Genomic DNA, 26405 nt, shown 5'->3' on the forward strand with positions numbered 1-26405 from the left:
GCGGCTAGAGTACATATTGATTTTATCTTGTTGTTAAATTTTAAAAAAAAATTAGAGATATTTTATTCAATAGCTATAAAAAAAATTGAAACACGATAGCTATAAATTTAACATAGTAAGAAGTGATTTTGTAGAACTAAATTCATTTGATAATTTAATATGATGTTATATATATTTATTTCATTTTTGTCAAGTTCATGTAGATCATATGGATTAAACATCTTTCATGGATTTACTCATTTTGAGTCTATAATGTTATTGGGCCGAAAAAATTAGTCTCGAGTCATTGATTAAATATTAAAATTTTGATCTTTAAAGATTAGAGGATATTTTCGCGTATAACATTTATTATGTTGACAATTTTTTTAAATCAAATCTATGCATACAAATTTTGTAGCCCAGTATGATGAATTGATTTCCACATTTTCTCATACATGTTACTTCTATTTTATCCATCCATTATTTTTCTCACCTTATATGCCATTAAATGCTCCGTGAGAGTAGATTACGGTCCAAACTCTTTATCGCTCTAAGCGTGGAAGAATAGAAAATCTCCTTTCTCTTCTTCTACAGTAGCAGTGACAGGTGAATCGACCACATCTAATACATTCACGTTACTTAGGAAAAATCCTGTTTTCAATTCTTGTCAGACTTGGAGGTGATTCTGGACCAAATTGGGGATGCAATCTAGAGCCGCGGATATGGTGTCGCCCGCCGGTGATGCCGCATCTCATCATGCCTGATTTTGAATGGTAGAGTGCGGTGGCTGGCCATGTCAGTGCGGATTTGACCAATGGTATGCTCGACCTGCATGGACCTAGATGTGTTCAGGATGACGAAGGCGACAACGGGTCATCAAATGTGTTGGAGCGCAGCTGCGCCATGTGGAGCGCCACTGTAGCCGGCCCTGATGTGTGGCTGTTCCAGCTCTAGTGCTTCCGGATCAGGGTCGCTGCTCACGTCGGCCTCATTTAGTGGCAGCAGCTGAGGCCCACATTCAGCATGCAAGGTATCTCGCTTTGAATTTCTCACTGCACCACTCGCGATGATCCATAGTTTAGTAATTAATTGTAGCATTTCATCTAATTTCCGCAGTAATGTCATTGTTACAGCCAGACCCTCTAATAGCGGTTGTGTCGAACGGTCAGTTAGCTTGGCGCAGGAGGAGCCACAGGTACATCCCACATCTGAATTTTATCCTAGATGAGAAATAATACGTGGTGGAGGATCTGAGCGGATCTAATTTCAGCAGGAATTATAATGTTTGAGAGAGTTTATATAATAGAGATGAGGATTTGGAGACTATTGTAGCTATTGCTGTGAACACAAATTCCTGAAATGTCACAGTAAAAAGTTAGCTCTTCACGGAGCATGATATAACACATAGACATATGCCAAACACATTTGTAGGTCTTGGAGGCTTGTGTAATATCATATCTTAGCAGGATTTGATGCACTACCTGATTTGTTGGGTTGTCATGCCAGACTCCCTTTTGTTTTTGTAATGTTCTCCTTTTGTAAAAAAAAATTCTTCCAATGTCCCTTGATTACTTTTATCTATCTCGATCATTTTTGGTAAAGGTTCTTCCGTCAAATGACTGGCTTACCATAAAATATTTGCGCCATTGTTGAGTTAACAATAATAACAATGTGAATGCCAATTGCATCTTTACTTAAATGATGAGCTAATTTGCCCCATGATGTTACTCTGATTTTATCACCCTTGGAGATTTCATTGCCAATACTGAGTGGATGGAAATAAATACTTAACAAAATAATACACTACTTATTATTGAACAAAAAGTCGTGGCATAGAAAGATTAATCATTTGGAATCGAAATATATAATATCAACATGACAAAAATGCCAAACAATAACCACATTGAAGAAAGAAGTACGAATATCAACATTACAGAGGACTTTTGGTGTTTTTATTTCCGTTTGTATGGTACAACCTTATAGTAAAATCAAAGTAGCAATATGAAAAATTATTTGACGCTCCCTTCACCTCCTTTACCTTCGTACTGTATGCAAAAGTAATTTTAATTTCACTACTGACTGGGCATTATTTTGTAGATGCTACAATTTTAACTTGCTAAAAACATTTACATGATCTCAATGGTCTTGGATGTATATGTGTCATATTGTTCCATGTAGTAAAGCAAAGAAAAACATAGTATGAGGAAGTAGTCCAGACAGTAGAAGAAATCCATTGCCAAATTTCTATGCAAAATACCTGTTATCCATCAAGTTCATGTCGATGCCCATATGTTCATCGGTCGAACGGTTGACTTAATCCCATATTCTTATTCCTTTGACTTTAATGTTCCATGACTGTCCACTTGTGATTAGCTCACTTAAATTCTTGTACGCCACAGAGTTATTGCCTTTAAAGCACATGGAAATAGTTTGCTCAGATGGAAGATGTCCAGACTTCAGTTGTTGGTGGTGTGACTTCAAGAAGAAAATCAAGAACGTTAGCACTGTTGGTGTCCTAAAACTTATGGCAACGACCAACTAAAGCAAATCAGCATTTGCATGTCCATCCATGCAAGTGGCCAGGAAATCCATGCAGATGGGCGCAACTCAGCTCTGCATGTCGCAAGCGGCAGTGAAATCCATGCAGACTCGTGTAATACGATTTATTTTCCTCATATCTCATGTTTTAACAACACCGCAGAGTACAATATAAATCTCAAATTTCTCAGCATGCAGAAAGACCATTTTTTGTATTGCAAAGCAAGACAACTTCTTCTGCCGATGCAAGGGAGTGCTGTCGACTTGCCTTCTATCTGTCATGCAGAGATTGCATCTGTTACCAGATTGCTGCTATTTGATGAGTGGAAATCTAAACAATGGATGATTAGAACTGTTACCTGAATATTCCAGCTATTACCCGAAGTTTGATGATGTGCCTTTGATCAGGTGGTGTCCACCGCATGCCGAGGATATGCCGATGCAAGCACACGTTGTCGACGTGACTTTGATCCGTTGTGCCTTGATTGCATCTGTTACCTAGAGATTTCTACTATTTCATTGCATCCCTTGGATAGGCTAGGGTGTGGTCGATTTGGTGATGCAAGCGAACTCGATCGACGTTCCTTTGATCTATCGTGCCTCTTTTACCAGATTGCTATTATTTGATGAGGGGAAAATCTGAACATACAAAGATTACACTGTTACCCAAAGCTTGCAGCTATTACCTAAATTTGATGACTTGCCTCTGATCTGCGGGTATCCTGAAATCTATATGCAGTGAATTTGACGATGCAAGCAAGAGCGTCGGTGCCGCACTACAGGAAAATCAGGCGCTGCCGTGCAGCAAATCATTGCCGTGAGCTACCGCACGGCAAAGATTTCTTTGCCGTGCGACGCAAGAGGCACGCACGGCAAAGAAAATGTGCACGGCAAAGATACAGGGTGGCGCACGGCAAAGATTCGGTTCACGGCAAAGTCAGCAGCGCCGCACGGCAAAGTATCAGCGCACGGCAAAGTCCCTCGAAAGCCCACGGCAAAGAAGCTAGCACGGCAAAGAGCATAAGAGCCTCACGGCAAAGAAAACCTGGTCGGCAAAGGGGCTGGGACGTTGCCGTGGGCCTCCCTTTGCCGTGAGGCCAGGAAAAGTGCACGGCAAAGCCTCCTTTGCCGTGCGATTTCTTCTTTGCCGTGCGCCGTCATTTATTTTATTTGTTTTCTATTTTATTTCATCTAATACTTATATTTTTTTATTAGTTTTACTTTTTGATGACTATTTATTAGTGTTACTTAAGACAATGTGCAATACAAAATTAGTCCCCATGCTCATCCCCCACAAATATCAGGGTTCCGGTGCTCCGGCGGCCGTCCCCCTCCTTCCCCCCAAAACAGCGGGACGGCGGGTCTACCCCCGTTGATTTCTCCGCGCGAGGGTGCACAATGTACTTTTTCATTCTCTTAGGTTTGTTAGGGTAGGTTTTAGGTCCAGTTGCAAGTTTTGGTTGCATTTCGGTGCTCCGGGGGTCATTCCCCCCTAAGCAGTTGTCTGTGGGCCCCGGATGGTCTACCCCCTAGAGTTCTCCGCGAGGTTCCACCAATATACCTTTTCATAGGTTTAGGTTTGTTTAGTCCATGGACATATGGAAAACCATGTGTGGCACCCTTTGGCACAGTCTAGCCCCCGATATACCCGCGGCGGGACACTTCAGCGTACACGTCCAGGAATCTGTTAAGTGTTATCGCCCGAAGGTGAGGAATGTCAGACCGGGGATCCATGCCATGCACCATTTTGTGAATCACACCTTGCATCACACTTTGACACATATCATAGGTCCACATGCAAGGTTTGGTGGGGTTCCGGTGCTCCGGCGGTCGTTCTCCCCCTCCTCCCCCCAAAACAGCGGAACGCGTGCCCCGGCGGTCTACCCCCTAGATTTCTCCGCGCGAGGGTGCACCAATGTAACTTTTCATAGGTTTAGGTTTGTTTAGTCCATGGACATATGGAAAACCATGTGTGGCACCCTTTGGCACAGTCTAGCCCCCGATATACCCGCGGCGGGACACTTCAGCGTACACGTCCAGGAATCTGTTAAGTGTTATCGCCCGAAGGTGAGGAATGTCAGACCGGGGATCCATGCCATGCACCATTTTGTGAATCACACCTTGCATCACACTTTTACACATAGAATAGGTCCACATGCAAAGTTTGGTGGGGTTCCGGTGCTCCGGCGGTCGTTATCCCCCTCCTCCCCCCAAAACAGCGGAACGGGTGCCCCGGCGGGTCTACCCCCCTAGATTTCTCCGAGCGAGGGTGCCCCAATGTAACTTTTCAGAGGTTTCGGTTTGTTTAGTCCATGGACATATGGAAAACCATGTGTGGCACCCTTTGGCACAGTCTAGCCCCGATATACCCGCGGCGGGACACTTCGAGCGTACACGTCCGGGAATGCATTAAGTGTTATCGCCCGAAGGTGAGGAATGTCAGACCGGGGATCCATGCCATGCACCATTTTGTGAATCACACCTTGCATCACACTTTGACACATAGAATAGGTCCACATGCAAGGTTTGGTGGGGTTCCGGTGCTCCGGCGGTCGTTATCCCCCTCCTCCCCCCAAAACAGCGGAACGTGTGCCCCAGCGGGTCTACCCCCCTAGATTTCTCCGCGCGAGGGTGCACGAATGTAACTTTTCATTCTTTTAGGTTTGTTTAGTACATATACACATGGAGAACCAAAGATTGGGACCCTTTGGCACATATACCAGCAGCTAGAGCCATTATCACACGGTCGACGGTGTGCCTGGTCTACTGGTTAGGGTTAGGTGTAGGGTTAGGGCTAGGGTTTAGGGGCTAGGGCTAGGGTTTAGGTTAAAGGGTAAGTATTTATGGTTAGGTATAGGTTTAGGGTTTAGGGTTAGGGTTAGGGTTTATGATGCATGGTTCTGCAGCTCCGGCGTCGTGGTTTAGGGATTTAGAGGGGTTTAGGGCTCGAAGCCTCCCCAGTTTAGGGTTTAGGGTTTAGGGGAGCTACTTTTGCACCATTAGACCTTGCACCACACTTTGAAACATAGAATAGGTCCACATGAAAGGTTTGGTGGGGTTCCGGTGCTCCGGCGGTCGTTATCCCCCTCCTCCCCCCAAAACAGCGGAACGCGTGCCCCGGCGGGTCTACCCCCCTAGATTTCTCCGCGCGAGGGTGCACCAATGTAACTTTTCATAGGTTTAGGTTTGTTTAGTCCATGGACATATGGAAAACCATGTGTGGCACCCTTTGGCACAGTATACCCCACCAAATACCCGCGGCGGGACACTTCAGCGTACACGTCCAGGAATCTGTTAAGTGTTATCGCCCGAAGGTGAGGAATGTCAGACCGGGGATCCATGCCATGCACCATTTTGTGAATCACACCTTGCATCACACTTTGACACATATCATAGGTCCACATGCAAGGTTTGGTGGGGTTCCGGTGCTCCGGCGGTCGTTATCCCCCTCCTCCCCCAAAACAGCGGAACGCGTGCCCCGGCGGGTCTACCCCCCTAGATTTCTCCGCGCGAGGGTGCACCAATGTAACTTTTCATAGGTTTAGGTTTGTTTAGTCCATGGACATATGGAAAACCATGTGTGGCACCCTTTGGCACAGTCTAGCCCCCGATATACCCGCGGCGGGACACTTCAGCGTACACGTCCGGGAATCTGGTAAGTGTTATCGCCCGAAGGTGAGGAATGTCAGACCGGGGATCCATGCCATGCACCATTTTGTGAATCACACCTTGCATCACACTTTTACACATAGAATAGGTCCACATGCAAAGTTTGGTGGGGTTCCGGTGCTCCGGCGGTCGTTATCCCCCTCCTCCCCCCAAAACAGCGGAACGCGTTCCCCGGCGGGTCTACCCCCCTAGATTTCTCCGCGCGAGGGTGCACCAATGTAACTTTTCATAGGTTTAGGTTTGTTTAGTCCATGGACATATGGAAAACCATGTGTGGTACCCTTTGGCACAGTCTAGCCCCCGATATACCCGCGGCGGGACACTTCACGCCGTACACGTCCAGGAATCTGTTAAGTGTTATCGCCCGAAGGTGAGGAATGTCAGACCGGGGATCCATGCCATGCACCATTTTGTGAATCACACCTTGCATCACACTTTGACACATAGAATAGGTCCACATGCAAGGTTTGGTGGGGTTCCGGTGCTCCGGCGGTCGTTATCCCCCTCCTCCCCCAAAACTGCGGAACGTGTGCCCAGTGGTCTACCCCCTAGATTTCTCCGCGCGAGGGTGCACGAATGTAACTTTTCATTCGTTTAGGTTTGTTTAGTACATCTACAAATGGATAACCAATGATTGGGACCCTTTGGCACATATACCCAGCAAAGACTAGAGCCATTATCACACGGTCGACGGTGTGCCTGGTCTACTGGTTAGGGTTAGGTGTAGGGTTAGGGCTAGGGTTTAGGGGCTAGGGCTAGGGTTTAGGTTAAAGGGTAAGTATTTATGGTTAGGTATAGGTTTAGGGTTTAGGGTTAGGGTTAGGGTTTATGATGCATGGTTCTGCAGCTCCGGCGTCGTGGTTTAGGGATTTAGAGGGGTTTAGGGCTCGAAGCCTCCCCAGTTTAGGGTTTAGGGTTTAGGGGAGCTACTTTTGCACCATTAGACCTTGCACCACACTTTGAAACATAGAATAGGTCCACATGCAAGGTTTGGTGGGGTTCCGGTGCTCCGGCGGTCGTTATCCCCCTCCTCCCCCAAAACAATGAACGCGTGCCCGGCGGGTCTACCCCTAGATTTCTCCGCGAGGGTGCACCAATGTAACTTTTCATAGGTTTAGGTTTGTTTAGTCCATGGACATATGGAAAACCATGTGTGGCACCCTTTGGCACAGTCTAGCCCCCGATATACCCGCGGCGGGACACTTCAGCGTACACGTCCAGGAATCTGTTAAGTGTTATCGCCCGAAGGTGAGGAATGTCAGACCGGGGATCCATGCCATGCACCATTTTGTGAATCACACCTTGCATCACACTTTGACACATAGAATAGGTCCACATGCAAGGTTTGGTGGGGTTCCGGTGCTCCGGCGGTCGTTATCCCCCTCCTCCCCCCAAAACAGCGGAACGCGTGCCCCGGCGGGTCTACCCCCCTAGATTTCTCCGCGCGAGGGTGCACCAATGTAACTTTTCATAGGTTTAGGTTTGTTTAGTCCATGGACATATGGAAAACCATGTGTGGCACCCTTTGGCACAGTCTAGCCCCCGATATACCCGCGGCGGGACACTTCAGCGTACACGTCCAGGAATACGGTAAGTGTTATCGCCCGAAGGTGAGGAATGTCAGACCGGGGATCCATGCCATGCACCATTTTGTGAATCACACCTTGCATCACACTTTGACACATAGAATAGGTCCACATGCAAAGTTTGGTGGGGTTCCGGTGCTCCGGCGGTCGTTATCCCCCTCCTCCCCCCCAAACAATGAACGCGTTCCCGCGGGTCTACCCCCTAGATTTCTCCGCGCGAGGGTGCACCAATGTAACTTTTCATAGGTTTAGGTTTGTTTAGTCCATGGACATATGGAAAACCATGTGTGGCACCCTTTGGCACAGTCTAGCCCCGATAGACCCGCGGCGGGACACTTCAGCGTACACGTCCAGGAATCTGTTAAGTGTTATCTGCCTAAGGTGAGGAATGTCAGACCGGGGATCCATGCCATGCACCATTTTGTGAATCACACCTTGCATCACACTTTGACACATAGAATAGGTCCACATGCAAGGTTTGGTGGGGTTCCGGTGCTCCGGCGGTCGTTATCCCCCTCCTCCCCCAAAACAGCGGAACGTGTGCCCCAGCGGGTCTACCCCCCTAGATTTCTCCGCGCGAGGGTGCACCAATGTAACTTTTCATTCTTTTAGGTTTGTTTAGTACATATACACATGGAGAACCAAAGATTGGGACCCTTTGGCACATATACCAGCAGCTAGAGCCATTATCACACGGTCGACGGTGTGCCTGGTCTACTGGTTAGGGTTAGGTGTAGGGTTAGGGCTAGGGTTTAGGGGCTAGGGCTAGGGTTTAGGTTAAAGGGTAAGTATTTATGGTTAGGTATAGGTTTAGGGTTTAGGGTTAGGGTTAGGGTTTATGATGCATGGTTCTGCAGCTCCGGCGTCGTGGTTTAGGGATTTAGAGGGTTTAGGGCTCGAAGCCTCCCGGTTTAGGGTTTAGGGTTTAGGGGAGCTACTTTTGCACCATTAGACCTTGCACCACACTTTGAAACATAGAATAGGTCCACATGCAAGGTTTGGTGGGGTTCCGGTGCTCCGGCGGTCGTTATCCCCCTCCTCCCCCAAAACAATGGAACGCGTGCCCAGCGGGTCTACCCCCTAGATTTCTCCGCGAGGGTGCACCAATGTAACTTTTCATAGTTTTAGGTTTGTTTAGTACATGTACAAATGTAAAACCATGTGTGGCAACCTTTTGCACAGTCAACCCCCAGATATACCCGCGGCGGGACACTTCGGCGTACACGTCCGGGAATCATAAGTGTTATCGCCCGAAGGTGAGGAATGTCAGACCGGGGATCCATGCCATGCACCATTTTGTGAATCACACCTTGCATCACACTTTGACACATATCATAGGTCCACATGCAAGGTTTGGTGGGGTTCCGGTGCTCCGGCGGTCGTTCTCCCCCTCCTCCCCCCAAAACAGCGGAACGTGTGCCCCGGCGGGTCTACCCCCCTAGATTTCTCCGCGCGAGGGTGCACCAATGTAACTTTTCATAGGTTTAGGTTTGTTTAGTCCATGGACATATGGAAAACCATGTGTGGCACCCTTTGGCACAGTCTAGCCCCCGATATACCCGCGGCGGGACACTTCAGCGTACACGTCCAGGAATCTGTTAAGTGTTATCGCCCGAAGGTGAGGAATGTCAGACCGGGGATCCATGCCATGCACCATTTTGTGAATCACACCTTGCATCACACTTTTACACATAGAATAGGTCCACATGCAAAGTTTGGTGGGGTTCCGGTGCTCCGGCGGTCGTTATCCCCCTCCTCCCCCCAAAACAGCGGAACGCGTTCCCCGGCGGGTCTACCCCCCTAGATTTCTCCGCGCGAGGGTGCACCAATGTAACTTTTCATAGGTTTAGGTTTGTTTAGTCCATGGACATATGGAAAACCATGTGTGGCACCCTTTGGCACAGTCTAGCCCCCGATATACCCGCGGCGGGACACTTCAGCGTACACGTCCAGGAATCTGTTAAGTGTTATCGCCCGAAGGTGAGGAATGTCAGACCGGGGATCCATGCCATGCACCATTTTGTGAATCACACCTTGCATCACACTTTGACACATAGAATAGGTCCACATGCAAGGTTTGGTGGGGTTCCGGTGCTCCGGCGGTCGTTATCCCCCTCCTCCCCCCAAAACAGCGGAACGTGTGCCCCGGCGGGTCTACCCCCCTAGATTTCTCCGCGCGAGGGTGCACGAATGTAACTTTTCATTCTTTTAGGTTTGTTTAGTACATATACACATGGAGAACCAAAGATTGGGACCCTTTGGCACATATACCAGCAGCTAGAGCCATTATCACACGGTCGACGGTGTGCCTGGTCTACTGGTTAGGGTTAGGTGTAGGGTTAGGGCTAGGGTTTAGGGGCTAGGGCTAGGGTTTAGGTTAAAGGGTAAGTATTTATGGTTAGGTATAGGTTTAGGGTTTAGGGTTAGGGTTAGGGTTTATGATGCATGGTTCTGCAGCTCCGGCGTCGTGGTTTAGGGATTTAGAGGGGTTTAGGGCTCGAAGCCTCCCCAGTTTAGGGTTTAGGGTTTAGGGGAGCTACTTTTGCACCATTAGACCTTGCACCACACTTTGAAACATAGAATAGGTCCACATGCAAGGTTTGGTGGGGTTCCGGTGCTCCGGCGGTCGTTATCCCCCTCCTCCCCCCAAAACAATGCAACGCGTGCCCCGCGGGTCTACCCCCCTAGATTTCTCCGCGCGAGGGTGCACCAATGTAACTTTTCATAGGTTTAGGTTTGTTTAGTCCATGGACATATGGAAAACCATGTGTGGCACCCTTTGGCACAGTCTAGCCCCCGATATACCCGCGGCGGGACACTTCAGCGTACACGTCCAGGAATCTGTTAAGTGTTATCGCCCGAAGGTGAGGAATGTCAGACCGGGGATCCATGCCATGCACCATTTTGTGAATCACACCTTGCATCACACTTTTACACATAGAATAGGTCCACATGCAAGGTTTGGTGGGGTTCCGGTGCTCCGGCGGTCGTTATCCCCCTCCTCCCCCCAAAACAGCGGAACGCGTGCCCCGGCGGGTCTACCCCCCTAGATTTCTCCGCGCGAGGGTGCACCAATGTAACTTTTCATAGGTTTAGGTTTGTTTAGTCCATGGACATATGGAAAACCATGTGTGGCACCCTTTGGCACAGTCTAGCCCCCGATATACCCGCGGCGGGACACTTCAGCGTACACGTCCGGGGAATGCGGTAAGTGTTATCGCCCGAAGGTGAGGAATGTCGGACAGGGATACATGCCATGCACCATTTTGTGAATCACACCTTGCATCACACTTTGACACATAGAATAGGTCCACATGCAAAGTTTGGTGGGGTTCCGGTGCTCCGGCGGTCGTTATCCCCCTCCGCCCCCCACAACAGCGGGCCGCGTGCCCCGGCGGGTCTAGCCCCCTAGTTTTCTCCGCGAGGGTGCACCAATGTAACTTTTCATAGGTTTAGGTTTGTTTAGTTCATGGACATATGGAAAACCATGTGTGGCACCCTTTGGCACAGTCTAGCCCCGATATACCCGCGGCGGGACACTTCAGCGTACACGTCCAGGAATCTGTTAAGTGTTATCGCCCGAAGGTGAGGAATGTCAGACCGGGGATCCATGCCATGCACCATTTTGTGAATCACACCTTGCATCACACTTTGACACATAGAATAGGTCCACATGCAAGGTTTGGTGGGGTTCCGGTGCTCCGGCGGTCGTTATCCCCTCCTCCCCCAAAACAACGGAACGTGTGCCCACGGGTCTACCCCCTAGATTTCTCCGCGCGAGGGTGCACCAATGTAACTTTTCATTCTTTTAGGTTTGTTTAGTACATATACACATGGAGAACCAAAGATTGGGACCCTTTGGCACATATACCAGCAGCTAGAGCCATTATCACACGGTCGACGGTGTGCCTGGTCTACTGGTTAGGGTTAGGTGTAGGGTTAGGGCTAGGGTTTAGGGGCTAGGGCTAGGGTTTAGGTTAAAGGGTAAGTATTTATGGTTAGGTATAGGTTTAGGGTTTAGGGTTAGGGTTAGGGTTTATGATGCATGGTTCTGCAGCTCCGGCGTCGTGGTTTAGGGATTTAGAGGGGTTTAGGGCTCGAAGCCTCCCCAGTTTAGGGTTTAGGGTTTAGGGGAGCTACTTTTGCACCATTAGACCTTGCACCACACTTTGAAACATAGAATAGGTCCACATGCAAGGTTTGGTGGGGTTCCGGTGCTCCGGCGGTCGTTATCCCCCTCCTCCCCCCAAAACAGCGGAACGCTTGCCCCGGCGGGTCTACCCCCTAGATTTCTCCGCGCGAGGGTGCACCAATGTAACTTTTCATAGGTTTAGGTTTGTTTAGTCCATGGACATATGGAAAACCATGTGTGGCACCCTTTGGCACAGTCTAGCCCCCGATATACCCGCGGCGGGACACTTCAGCGTACACGTCCAGGAATCTGTTAAGTGTTATCGCCCGAAGGTGAGGAATGTCAGACCGGGGATCCATGCCATGCACCATTTTGTGAATCACACCTTGCATCACACTTTGACACATATCATAGGTCCACATGCAAGGTTTGGTGGGGTTCCGGTGCTCCGGCGGTCGTTCTCCCCCTCCTCCCCCCAAAACAGCGGAACGCGTGCCCCGGCGGGTCTACCCCCTAGATTTCTCCGCGAGGGTGCACCAATGTAACTTTTCATAGGTTTAGGTTTGTTTAGTCCATGGACATATGGAAAACCATGTGTGGCACCCTTTGGCACAGTCTAGCCCCCGATATACCCGCGGCGGGACACTTCAGCGTACACGTCCAGGAATCTGTTAAGTGTTATCGCCCGAAGGTGAGGAATGTCAGACCGGGGATCCATGCCATGCACCATTTTGTGAATCACACCTTGCATCACACTTTTACACATAGAATAGGTCCACATGCAAAGTTTGGTGGGGTTCCGGTGCTCCGGCGGTCGTTATCCCCCTCCTCCCCCCAAAACAGCGGAACGCGTTCCGGCGGGTCTACCCTCTAGATTTCTCCGCGCGAGGGTGCACCAATGTAACTTTTCATAGGTTTAGGTTTGTTTAGTCCATGGACATATGGAAAACCATGTGTGGCACCCTTTGGCACAGTCTAGCCCCCGATATACCCGCGGCGGGACACTTCAGCGTACACGTCCAGAATACGGTAAGTGTTATCGCCCGAAGGTGAGGAATGTCAGACCGGGGATCCATGCCATGCACCATTTTGTGAATCACACCTTGCATCACACTTTGACACATAGAATAGGTCCACATGCAAGGTTTGGTGGGGTTCCGGTGCTCCGGCGGTCGTTATCCCCTCCTCCCCCCAAAACGGCGAACGTGTGCCCCAGTGGTCTACCCCCTAGATTTCTCCGCGCGAGGGTGCACGAATGTAACTTTTCATTCTTTTAGGTTTGTTTAGTACATATACACATGGAGAACCAAAGATTGGGACCCTTTGGCACATATACCAGCAGCTAGAGCCATTATCACACGGTCGACGGTGTGCCTGGTCTACTGGTTAGGGTTAGGTGTAGGGTTAGGGCTAGGGTTTAGGGGCTAGGGCTAGGGTTTAGGTTAAAGGGTAAGTATTTATGGTTAGGTATAGGTTTAGGGTTTAGGGTTAGGGTTAGGGTTTATGATGCATGGTTCTGCAGCTCCGGCGTCGTGGTTTAGGGATTTAGAGGGGTTTAGGGCTCGAAGCCTCCCCAGTTTAGGGTTTAGGGTTTAGGGGAGCTACTTTTGCACCATTAGACCTTGCACCACACTTTGAAACATAGAATAGGTCCACATGCAAGGTTTGGTGGGGTTCCGGTGCTCCGGCGGTCGTTATCCCCCTCCTCCCCCAAAACAATGGAACGCGTGCCCGGCGGGTCTACCCCCCTAGATTTCTCCGCGCGAGGGTGCACCAATGTAACTTTTCATAGGTTTAGGTTTGTTTAGTCCATGTACATATGGAAAACCATGTGTGTCAGAGAATGGCACAGTCTAGACCCGGATATACCCGCGGCGGGTCACTTCAGCGTACACGTCCGGGAATACGGTAAGTGTTATCGCCCGAAGGTGAGGAATGTCAGACCGGGGATCCATGCCATGCACCATTTTGTGAATCACACCTTGCATCACACTTTGACACATAGAATAGGTCCACATGCAAGGTTTGGTGGGGTTCCGGTGCTCCGGCGGTCGTTATCCCCCTCCTCCCCCCAAAACAGCGGAACGCGTGCCCCGGCGGGTCTACCCCCCTAGATTTCTCCGCGCGAGGGTGCACCAATGTAACTTTTCATTCTTTTAGGTTTGTTTAGTACATATACACATGGAGAACCAAAGATTTAGGTTAAAGGGTAAGTATTTATGGTTAGGTATAGGTTTAGGGTTTAGGGTTAGAGTTAGGGTTTATGATGCATGGTTAAGTATTAATGTGTTAGGATTTATGGTTAAGTATTAATGTGTTAGGATTTAGGGTTAGGGTTTAGGGTTAGGGTTATGATTTAGGGTTATATGATTTAGGGTTATATGATTTAGGGTTAGGGTTATGATTAATGTGGCTAGATCAATGGGTTAGGATTTAGGGTTAGGGTTAATCACACATTTCTTGAAAAACATGAAACATATAGTATTAAATAATACACATTTTGAAAAACAAGTTTAATATAATTTACAAATAAAACTTAACGTTATTGATAATTTACAAATAAAATTCTTAGTGTTATAGAAGTGGTAAAAAAAAAAAAAATGCTTTGCCGTGCGCAGGCGCACGGCAAAGAATTCTACCGCACGGCAAAGGCCGCCATTCGCTCGGCAAAGAGTGCCCGCACGGCAAAGGCCCTTTGCCGCACGGCAAAGAACGGCGCACGGCAAAGTGTGGGGATAAGGCCGGTACCTGGTCGGGGCACCTGAGCCACAAACGCATCGACACCTCGCCCGCATCCACGCCACGCCGCGCCGCCTCGCCCGCATCCACGCCACCACTGCCGCCAGCCACTGCCGCCCCTCCCCGGCCGCTGCCGCCAGCCACGCACACCGCCACCCCTCCCCCGCCGCTGCCGCCAGCCACGGACACCACCGCCCCACCCCAACCATCGCCGCCAGCCACGCACGCCGCCATTCCCCGTCGCCGCTGCTGCTTCCCCGCCCCCTCCCCACCGCCGCTGCTGCTGCTCCCCTCCCCCACCGCTGCTGCTGCTCCCCTCCCCCACCGCCACCGCGGCCGAGCTAGCTAGGGAGCTAGGTCCCGCCGCCGCCCCCGCCGCCTGCTCCGATTCCGGCGGGATACGGGAGGTCCTCCACCCTGCTGCCTCGACCCGACGGCCTGCTGACCCGAAACGACGGCCTACTGCCCATTCCGCCAATCTGCCAATCTCTGCAGCAAGGTGTGTTTGTGTGTTCCCGACCCGACGGGTTGTTTGTGTGTTACATTGAAATGAACGCTGCTAGATGTAGATAAATTTGAAAATCTGTGAGCTATTTGTGTGATATTTTGACATGAGCTGGTATTTTATTCATATCATGCATGAAGTTAAAATACTTTGCCTTATGCCTTTACATGGATCAAGATAAGACACGTAAAGCACATTGAGATGCATTGATTTTGTGAAATTTGCATACACGAGCGTACGGAAAAATTTAGGTCTCGGTAGGTCAAAATTAGGGCCATTTAGCAAATAGGAATTTGAGGCAGAATTTAGTCTTGACTTGAATGACTAATTTATTTTTCTCGCTATGCAGACGATGTTTCGAGGTGGATACAGGGGCCGGCGTTGTCGGGGTGCTTGAGGAGCGTTGCCGGAGGGTCATTGGTCTTCTTCGCCGGCTGTCGGTCACGCTTCGAGGGTGAGAATCCGTTCGCCTCTCTTGTACCTAGGTTTTTTCTTTATGTCTAGATCACCAAGTCTGTCGCGATACCTAGGCGTCTCTTCCCGACCGTAAGGGTTACGCGGATAAATATGCATTAGTGGTCTCGCATATTATGAACCGTAACTCTTACGGCATTTATCGGGACAGCCGGCGGATGCGTAGTTGGGTACGTTCTCCGTGCTCTACCCCGATCCGAGACAGGATTTCGGTAGCGCCTCCCCGTTGTTCTCCGGATGCACACCCCTCTCGGCTTTTTGCCGAGACGTGTATCGGGAGAGCAGCGGGGAGGTGCTGCCGAAATTCTGTCTCGGATCGGGGTAGAGCACGGAGAACGTACTCAATCTACGGATCCGGCGGCTGCTAGGAGCCCACCTAGTAGAGTTTCAGGTTGATGCACGCGTAACATAAATAAATATATGATGCATTTATTTCGTATTTGATATATAAATGCTATGTTCGTCTGTTTTGTTGCTGATTAGAGGATGGATAATCGTGGCTGGATGTACGATGGCAGAATCAGTCAGTGGAACTATACTGATGAATGGGGAGAAAAGACCGAGCAGTTTGTGGATAGGGCGTTTGCCATCCCTAGCAGACCTATAAGTGTTTGGTGCCCTTGTAGTAAGTGCGCTAACCGAAAGGCACGGGACAAGGAAACTATGAGTATGCACCTGATCAAGTTTGGGTTCACACCGTCCTACAGGATTTGGACTTACCATGGAGAAAAGGCAAAGAAACGTGCTAGGAAGGAGGTGCGGCAGATTCAACCTAGGGGGGAATATGACACTGGTTTTGATAGGTGCTTAGAAAACTTGGCTAATGGTAATGTGCCTGAAAGCTCTCATGTAGAGGTTGAGACACCTCAGGATGCGGAGACAAGTGAGGACCCGGAGGAAAACACAAAGGAGTACTATGAGGCTCTGTTTGCTTCGCAGAAACCCCTACATGAAAATACAGAGGTTACCCAACTAGATGCCATCGCTCGCCTTATGGCCTTGAAGTGCCATAGGAACTTGTGCAGAGATGGGTTCGATGAACTTCTGGTCATCGTAGGCAGCCTTCTGCCGAAAGGGCACCTCTTGCCGCAAAACTTCTACTATTCGACCAAATTGCTCAGTGACCTTAAGATGTCATCTCAGCAGATACACGCTTGTCCAAAGGGATGCATGCTATTCAGAGAGGAGCACGCTGACACAAATTATTGCATCAAATGCAATTCCTCTAGGTACTTTGAGGTAGACCGCAATGGTGATGGTCAGAAGAGGCAGACCACGGTTGCCAAGAATATCCTCCGCTATCTTCCAGTTCTACCGAGGATCCAGCGGCTCTTCATGACCGAGGATACTGCCCAGCAGATGAGGTGGGCCGTGGAAGGAAACAGATACACCGACAAGATGATACATCCGTCGGATGGTACTGCATGGAAGAACTTTGTGAAGAAATTTCCACTGAAAGCGGTGACCCGAGGAGCGTAGCGATTGCGATATCAACCGATGGGTTCAATCCATATGGTATGTCGGCTGCAGTATACAGTTGTTGGCCAGTGTTTGTTATTCCCATGAACCTCCCCCCTGGCGTCTGCATGAGATCAGAGAACATGTTTGTGTCGATGATAATCCCAGGGCCCAAATACCCGGGCAAGAACATGAATGTGTACCTGGAACCGCTGGTGGATGACTTGGTTCGTGGCTGGGAAGGTCGCGGGATCCGAACATATGACGCATCAAAGAAGGAGTACTTCGATATGTATGTGTGGTACCACACGTCCCTGCATGACCTGCCAGCACGTGCTTTGTTCTGCGGGTGGTGTACACATGGGAAGTGGCCTTGCCCACAGTGCAAGCAGGCCGTGACTTTCTTCTGGCTAAACAAGGGAGGCAAGTATTCATGCTTTGATGAAGCTCGACAGTTCCTTGAGCGGAGGCATGCATACAGGAGTGATGTAAAGAGTTTCAAGAAAGGCCGTGTTGTCCGTGGCCCGAAGCCAATTCCGAAGACCGGAACGGAAATCAAGGCCGAGTTAGATGCTCTTCAGCCTAGCCCTGATGGGAATGGTTTCTTAGGATATGGGGAGACACACCAATGGACTCACAAGCCGTGCTTATGGAAGCTCCCTTACTTTGAGTTTCTCGAGCTCCCGCATAACATTGATGTAATGCACACCGAGAAGAATATCAGTGAAGCCATTTGGAGCACTATTGTGGACACTGAGAAGACGAAGGATAACATAAAGGCTCGAATTGATCAAGAAAGGTGGTGTGATAGGCCGGAGTTGAACATGCAGCCACCTAATGGTGCCAAAAAAACTTGGACTAAGCCACACGCTCCGTTCTGCCTCACAAAGGCCCAATAAAGGGAGGTCTTCCAATGGATGAAGGACTCCTTGTTTTTCCCCGATGGGTTCGCAGCCAACTGGATGAGGGGCCTGAACATTGAAACGCTGCGAGTACAAGGACTGAAGAGTCATGACTACCACATATGGCTTGAGCGGATAATGCCGGTGATGATTCGAGGCTATGTCCCTGAGAAGACTTGGCGAGTGCTAGCGAGGTTGAGTTTTTTCTTCCGCCAGATTTGTGCTAGGGAGTTAGACACTAAAGTGATTGAGAAGCTGGATGAAGAGGCACCCGTGTTGCTTTGCGATCTGGAGAAGATCTTTCCTCCAGGGTTTTTTAATCCGATGCAACACATGATCCTGCACCTCGCGGAGGAGTGCTTAAAGGGGGGCCCGAATTGGGGCCGTTGGCAGTTTGGTCCCGAGAGAGAAACACAAAAGCTTCGTCAAATGACTGGCAATAAATGCAAGATCGAAGCATCCATAGCCGAGGCAGTCCTGAACGTGGAGGTGGCAAACTTCACCACTAAGCACTATGATCCCAACATTCCCACAAAGCACAACCCGGTCCTCCGTTTAAATGCCGCCAACAATGAAGAAGTACCCAAGCTTAGCATCTTCGTGGGGCTTGGTGGCAAGTCAAGTGGCTCGAAGCCGTACAGAACGGACCTACCTGAGCGGACCTTGATCCACTCGTATGTCTTAAACACCATGGTCGAAGTGAAGCCGTACATCGAGTAAGTGCGAACCATTTAATTATTCGCAAACATTCACTCGTATGTTCGTGGCTAACTCTTCCTCTTTTCATCGGTATAGGAAATTCAAGGCTATACATTGGAAGAATACCCACAGGGAGCCTACCGGGAAGAATCCAAGCAAATTTTCGATAAGGGAGGCGGTTTCGGTTTCAGTAGCTGGTTTTGTAATTTGGTACTATTCTATCCAAATTAGCTAGCACTTCCTACATTTATCGGTCATTTCTCGTTCTAAACTTCTTGTGCTAAACTTGTAGGCAAGAACTGACAAAGAGATGAAGTCAGAGCTAAGAAAAATTGCTAGGGGCTTTGACCATTCCGTAGAAGCGTTCAACTCCTATGACGTGAACGGGTATCGCTTCCAGACCCATCAATACACAACAAGCCGGCCCAACGCGAAGACAATAAATAGTGGGGTGGTATGTCAAGGTGATGATGGGCTCCATTACTATGGAAGAGTCGAGGGTATATACGAGCTGAATTACGGGTTTCACAAAGGGCTAAATCCCGTCGTCTTCAAATGCCATTGGTTTGACCCACGTCGGGTGAGACGGGATCCTGAAATTGGGTTGGTCGAAGTTGAAAGGAACTCCGTTTATAAGGGAGAGGATGTGTACATCTTGGCAACCCAGGCCTTTCAAGTATTCTATCTCCCGTACGCGTGCAGAAACCCGACAAAACGTCTACATGGATGGGATGTTGTGATGACGGTGCCTTCACGCAATAGGCCGCCCCGCCAAACAAGGACGATTACCGCCGCGTAGACCCCTCAGCAAGGAGTGTCGAGTTTTATCAGGAAGAAGGGCTCCCCGGCCATTTCACAATCGGCTTGCCGACTATCGATGACATGGTCGTAGACGATGAACAAGAAGACGCGGGCATGGATGGAGACAATGCAGAAGATGAAGCTGAGGATGTCTGTGCCCCGGAAGACCTGAGTTTGCTCGAGGCGTTCAAAGCAGGGATTGACCTCGATGCAGATGGACCACCTCCAGGTTTCATTGATGATTATTGGTTCGCCGAGCCTGATGACGATGAGGAGACACGCGGTCCAATCACGGATGGCGACACAGGCTACTGATCTATGTAGTAGTAATTGTGAGGCTAGCCTATTTGTAATAACTCCGTGTAATAGAGATTGTCTAGCTAGGTTATTTGTAAGAACTCCGTGCTATGTTTGAGAGAACTCTATGGTAGCTATTTGTTGCTTCCACTAATTAATTAATGTTCATCCTTTTGCATTATTTGTTGCTTTCATTAATGTTCATCTACTTATATTTCTGTTGCTTTCACTAATATTTATCTCTTTACAATATTGCGTACTAATAAACCACTCTCTTCATTTGTGTTTGCAGGTGATTGAAGCATGCCGCCAAAAAAAAGGGGTGGCGGTCTTAAAAAGAAGCTCAAGGACTTGGTAGGTGTAGGGACTTCGAGGCGGGGCCCCCCACCTAGCCCCCCTCCTAGCCCCCCTCCTGTCGCTCCCACAGGGCGGCCGCGTAGGAAGAATGCGACGCGGGTACTCACTCCTAGTCCTAGCCCCCCTCCCGCAGCCGATGATGATGACGAGGAGGAGGAGGTGGGTCGGGAGGACGAGGAGGAGGTGGGTGGGGAGGACCAGGAGGAGGAGGGGGGTGGGGAGGACCAGGAGGAGGAGGGGGACGAGGAGGACCTCTCGGAGGATGAGGGGTTGGGGAACTTAGTGTTCGATCCTGATCCAAGCCTAGAGTGGTGTGAGCCGGAGGATTACCAGTACGTTCCAGCTTTGGAGAGGCTGAGGCCACGTGATAGGAAGCCATATCGGCGTGGGATAACACAGCTCCCCTCGCTGAGAAGCTGGCGCTACAGGCACGTTGTTCTTGTGCCCTATGGAAGGAGGTACATGTTATTTTTTGGCATTTCGTTATCGCAATTTTGTCATTATCAAAATTATTATCACATACATATTGATGTTGTCGTTTCATGGTGCAGCTCGTTCCAGCTTGAAGACCCGACGCAGAGACCGCCACGTGGGTACTCGAACATCCTTGGGGGCCTACTTAGGTGGTATTTCCCTGGGATAGTCAACTTCCCTACTGGTGGCTGCGACGTAGCTTGGAGGTGGGCGCACTACAGCCTCGCGGAAGATCTTCTTGGCCGCGGCACCGCGGCGGATATGGTTGTTGCCAAATTCTGGGTACGTGACTTTTGACTTCTTACCATTCATACACTCTCCTTGGTTCACAATAATTGCACTAATGCCCCTTGTTTTACCTATGTGCATGGTTGCAGAAATACTTCAAGAGGGCCGAGGGCAAGGAGAATGCGTGCGATGATGTCCTACACCAGCTTGCAAGGAAGAGGGTGACTGGCATGCACTACGAGGCACGTATTCAATGCGTCCGCGACTGGCACGCCGACCGCTTCGTCCACATGAGTAAGGAGGACGCTCGCGACACGCTCATGCAGCCGTGGCGTACTTGCAGGTATTTGCATTTATGTGTTATTGATTTCTTTATCGCCATGTAGTTTATTTTACCATAATGGGTTTATCTTGTGCATGTAGAACCCTCCTCAGTACGTCGGCAACGACGATAGGTGCTTTCGTGCGATGGTCATGTGGTGGACATGCCCCCAGTACCTCAAGAAGCACGAGGAGGGCAAGGCGAAGCGGGCAGAGATGCGAGGTGGATCGCATATCCAAGGCAGCATCCCCATCTCTCTTCACCTGCAGAAGGAGGTGAGCAAATTAATGGTTCCTTCATTCTTTGAATTCATGTTATATATTTGTTAACTCCGCAAGGGTGTGTCACTTCACTCAATTACATGTTCTCTTTTGCAGGAAGTCAGGACAGGAGCGAAGCCTAACGTCTTTGCCGTGCTAAAGAAGATGAAGCAAAGGAAGACGCCTGATCCTGAGACGGGGTCCTTGTGGGTTAACCCGCAATCCGAGACCCAGTGCACGGCGTATGTCTCCAAGTTCAAGCAGAAGCACGGCGAGGACGCCAATCCAGAGGCCGAGGACTTTGACCCTGAGGTCGCGGTGCTTGCGGGAGAAGGCTTGAAGCATGGCCGCCTATGGTTTGGTGACGGGTGCGTCGACCCAGCGAGGGTTCCCTCTCTCCGCCAGATCCGTCGTGGTCGTAAGAGCGGCCAGCCTGAGGTAGAGCCCGGCCACGGGCTTCGGATCTAGCTGTCGAGCGGTTACGGGTATGTTCTTCCTCGGGTCTCTACATTTCCTTTACATGCTTTCCATTGAAATGTTAATGACATCGCGGCAACACAACGTAGGAGGAGATGGCAGCGAAGGAGCAGGCGGCCCAGGAGCACGCACGGAACATGGAGCGGCAGATTCTGGAGTACCAGCAGCAGCAGACACAGATGATGCAGCAGATGCAACAGCAGCAGCAGATGATGCAGCAGCAGCAGGCACAGATGAGCTGGCTCATGAGCCAGACGGCTCTGTCTTCTCCACCGGGGAGTCTTCCTCCTCCACCTTACTCCATGTGGATGCCGCCACCGCCCACTCAGACCCCGGGGACACCTATCACCGTCAACAACATGAACATCATCCGGAGCATGAACCTCGGTGAGTCCTCCTACGCTTGTGCCCAACCCGCTACTTGTGCTTGTTCAAGTGTTCAATATGCAAATGCATGTTAATTCCATCAACCTGCTTATAGATTTTATGTCACAAGGCAATGACAATGAGGCCGGCGGAAGCGGAGGAGGACAATAAGGTTGATGGCATGGTCTTGATGGATTTGTGGACTTTCCCGTTATGGATTGTACTTGTACTTGATGTGTGTTGATGTATTTGTGGACATTGCACTTGTACTTGATGTATTTGTGGACATTGCACTTGTTATGCATAAACTATGTGTGCTCGATGTATTTGTGGTGTTGTTCATGTGTTTGGTGATGCTATGGTGAATATATATGTTGTATATGTTATATATATGTGAAATGCAATTTTGAAATGCAGGGAATAAAGAAAAACAGAAAAAAAATGAAAAAACCAGGGGCCTTTGCCGTGTGTATGCACACGGCAAAGGACATTTGGTCACTTTGCCGTGTGCATACACACGGCAAAGGCGCCACGTGGCGCAAGCCTGTGCTCCTGGGAAGCCAGTGTGTGTCCCTGGAGAATCCTTTGCCGTGCGTGCTGGGGAGTGGGCGCACGGCAAAGAGGAGAAGCACGGCAACGAGCGGGCGCACGGCAACGTCGGGGCGCACGGCAGCGTCGGGGCGCACGGCAGCGTTTGGTGGCACGGCAGCGTCGGGGCGCACGGCAACGTCTGGGCGCACGGCAGCCTCCAGGACGCACGGCAGAGACGGCGCGCACGGCAAAGGAGTGGGCGCACGGCAACGAGCGCGCGCACGGCAAACGCTCGAGCGCACGGCAACGAGAGCGCGCACGGCAACGAGCCTTTGCCGTGCGGTTTGGTCAGGCGCACGGCAATGTCTTCTTTGCCGTCGAGGGCGTTGCCGTGCAGACGCTGCCGTGCGCCGACGCACGGCAAATCCTTTGCCGTGCAAATAGGCCCCTTTGCCGTGCGATTGGTCGCACGGCAACGTAGTGTTTTCCCGTAGTGCCGGCCGGAGGGTTCAAACTGCTCCGCTGGCTTGTCATGCGGTTTTGTCGATGGGGATCGGTCCGCCTCAGCTGGAATTACTGGCAGAGCCATGGGAAGCGGCGGCGATGGCGGGTTGCCGGCGGCAGATCGGACTTGGAACCTGATCGGGCTGGCGGCGGCACATCAGACTTGGAACCTGTTTTACGTGTCTGTCTCCTAAATTGGTAGACGTGGGATAGAAGGTTAGTTTATATGCGCATATCCAAACGTGAAACGTGGAGGGCGTTCTAAAGTTAATATTGGCCGTTATTTTAGTGTGTAGCTAATCTTAACCGTTGATTGTTTGTTGTTTTAATAATATAATAGATAGCATGTTGGGTGAACAAATTACAGTTGGGCAATTGACAAATAGAGAGGGCATGACCATGCACATACATATTATGATGAGTATTGTGAGATTTAATTGGGCATTACGACAAAGTACATAGACCGCTATCCAGCATGCATCTATGCCTAAAAAGTCCACCTTCAGGTTATCATCCGAACCCCCTCCAGTATTAAGTTGCTAACAACAGACAATTGCATTAAGTATTGCGCGTAATATTATCAATAACTACATCCTCGGACATAGCATCAATGTTTTATCCCTAGTGGCAACAGCACATCCATAATCTTAGAGGTTTCTCTCACTCCCCCAGATTCACGGAGACATGAACCCACTATCGAGCATAAATACTCCCTCTTGGAGTTACAAGCATCAACTTGGCCAGAGCATCTACTAGTAACGGAGAGCATGCAAGATCATAAACAACACATAGACATGAATTGATAATCAACATAACATAGTATTCTCTATTCATCGGATCCCAACAAACACAACATATAGAATTACAGATAGATGATCTTGATCATGTTCGGCAGCTCACAAGACCCGACAATTAAGCACAATGAGGAGAAGACAACCATCTAGCTACTGCTATGGACCCATAGTCCAGGGGTAGACTACTCACACATCACTCCGGAGGCGACCATGGCGGCGTAGAGTCCTCTGGGAGATGATTCCCCTCTCCGGCAGGGTGCCGGAGGCGATCTCCTGAATCCCCCGAGATGGGATTGGCGGCGGCGGCGTCTCTGGAAGGTTTTCCGTATCGTGGCTCTCGGTACTGGGGGTTTCGCGACAAAGGCTATTTGTAGGCGGAAGGGTAGGTCAGGGGGCCACACGAGGGGCCCAGGAGACAGGTCGGCGCGGCCAAGGGCTGGGCCGCGCCGGCCACCCTCCTGGCTGCCTCGTGGCCCCACTTCGTTGACTCTTCGGTCTTCTGGAAGCTTCGTGGCAAAATAGGACCCTGGGCGTTGATTTCGTCCAATTCCGAGAATATTTCCTTACTAGGATTTCTGAAACCAAAAACAGCAGAAAACATCAACTGGCTCTTCGGCATCTTGTTAATAGGTTAGTTCCAGAAAATGCACGAATATGACATAAAGTGTGCATAAAACATGTAGATATCATCAATAATGTGGCATGGAACATAAGAAATTATCGATACGTCGGAGACGTATCAAGATTAACCACATAGCTACCGGTACAGCCCTTAGCCTCGAGGGAGAACTACTCCCTCCTCATGGGAGACAGCAGCGGTGATGAAGATGGCGGTGGTGTCGATGGAGATGCCTTCCGGGGGCAATTCCCCGTCCCGGCAGCGTGCCGGAACAGAGACTTCTGTCCCCCAGATCTTGGCTTCGCGATGGCGGCGGCTCTGGAAGGTTTCTCGTACCATGGCTTATTCCCCCGAAGTTTTTAGGTCAGGAGGCTTCTTATAGGCGAAGAGGCGGAGTCGGAGGGCTGACGAGGCGGCCAGACAATAGGGGGCGCGCCCCCCTTGGGCCGCGCCGCCTTACTGTGTGGTGGGCCTGTGGCTCTCCTCTGGTCCCTCTCTGGTGTTCTGGAAGCTTCGTGGAATTATAAGATACTGGGCATTGATTTCGTCCAATTCCGAGAATATTTCCTTACTAGGATTTCTGAAACCAAAAACAGCAGAAAACAGGAACTGGCACTTCGGCATCTCGTCAATAGGTTAGTTCCGGAAAACGCATAAAATCATCATAAAGTGTGAACAAAACATGTAGGTATTGTCATAAAACAAGCATGGAACATAAGAAATTATCGATACGTTGGAGACGTATCACACAACACAATCAAAATACTTTGCCCCAACTTAACAGTGAGGTTGTCAATCTCACCGGCTTGCTGTAAACAAAGGATTAAACATATGGTGTGGAAAATGATGTTTGTTTGCGAAGAACAGTAGAGAACAATTATTGCAGTAGATTGTATTCAGATGTAAAAGAATGGACCAGGGTCCACAGTTCACTAGTGGTGTCTCTCCAATAAGATAAATAGCATGTTGGGTGAACAAATTACAGTTGGACAATTGACAAATAGAGAGGGCATAACAATGCACATACATATCATGATGACTACTATGAGATTTACTTAGGGCATTACGACAAAGTACATAGACCGCTATCCAGCATGCATCTATGCCTAAAAAGTCCACCTTCTGGTTAGCATCCGCACCCCTTCCAGTATTAAGTTGCAAACAACAGACAATTGCATTAAGTATGGTGCGTAATGTAATCAACACAAATATCCTTAGACAAAGCATCGATGTTTTATTCCTAGTGGCAACAGCACATCCACAACCTTAGAACTTTCTGTCACTGTCCCAGATTCAATGGAGGCATGAACCCACTATCGAGCATAAATACTCCCTCTTGGAGTTACAAGTATCAACTTGGCCAGAGCCTCTACTAGCAACGGAGAGAATGCAAGATCATAAACAACACATATATGATAGATTGATAATCAACTTGACATAGTATTCCATATTCATCGGATCCCAACAAACACAACATGTAGCATTACAAATAGATGATCTTGATCATGATAGGCAGCTCACAAGATCTAACATGATAGCACAATGAGGAGAAGACAACCATCTAGCTACTGCTATGGACCCATAGTCCAAGGATGAACTACTCACACATCAGTCCGGAGGCAATCATGGTGATGAAGAGTCCTCCGGGAGATGATTCCCCTCTCCTGCAGGGTGCCGGAGGCGATCTCCTGAAT

General features: G+C 49.5%; 1 long non-coding RNA gene across 1 annotated transcript; it reads left to right on the forward strand.

Annotated features, from left to right (window-relative positions):
- The first annotated feature begins 14988 nt into the window (after nt 1–14988).
- LOC127344155 (uncharacterized) lies at nt 14989–20309 on the forward strand. The gene is made up of 3 exons (XR_007877792.2): nt 14989–15142; nt 15498–15602; nt 20072–20309. It is a non-coding gene; the product is annotated as an uncharacterized lncRNA (long non-coding RNA).
- The last annotated feature ends 6096 nt before the right edge of the window (nt 20310–26405 follow it).

Source organism: Lolium perenne, chromosome 1, assembly GCF_019359855.2.
Source record: "Lolium perenne isolate Kyuss_39 chromosome 1, Kyuss_2.0, whole genome shotgun sequence".
NCBI lineage: Eukaryota > Viridiplantae > Streptophyta > Magnoliopsida > Poales > Poaceae > Lolium > Lolium perenne.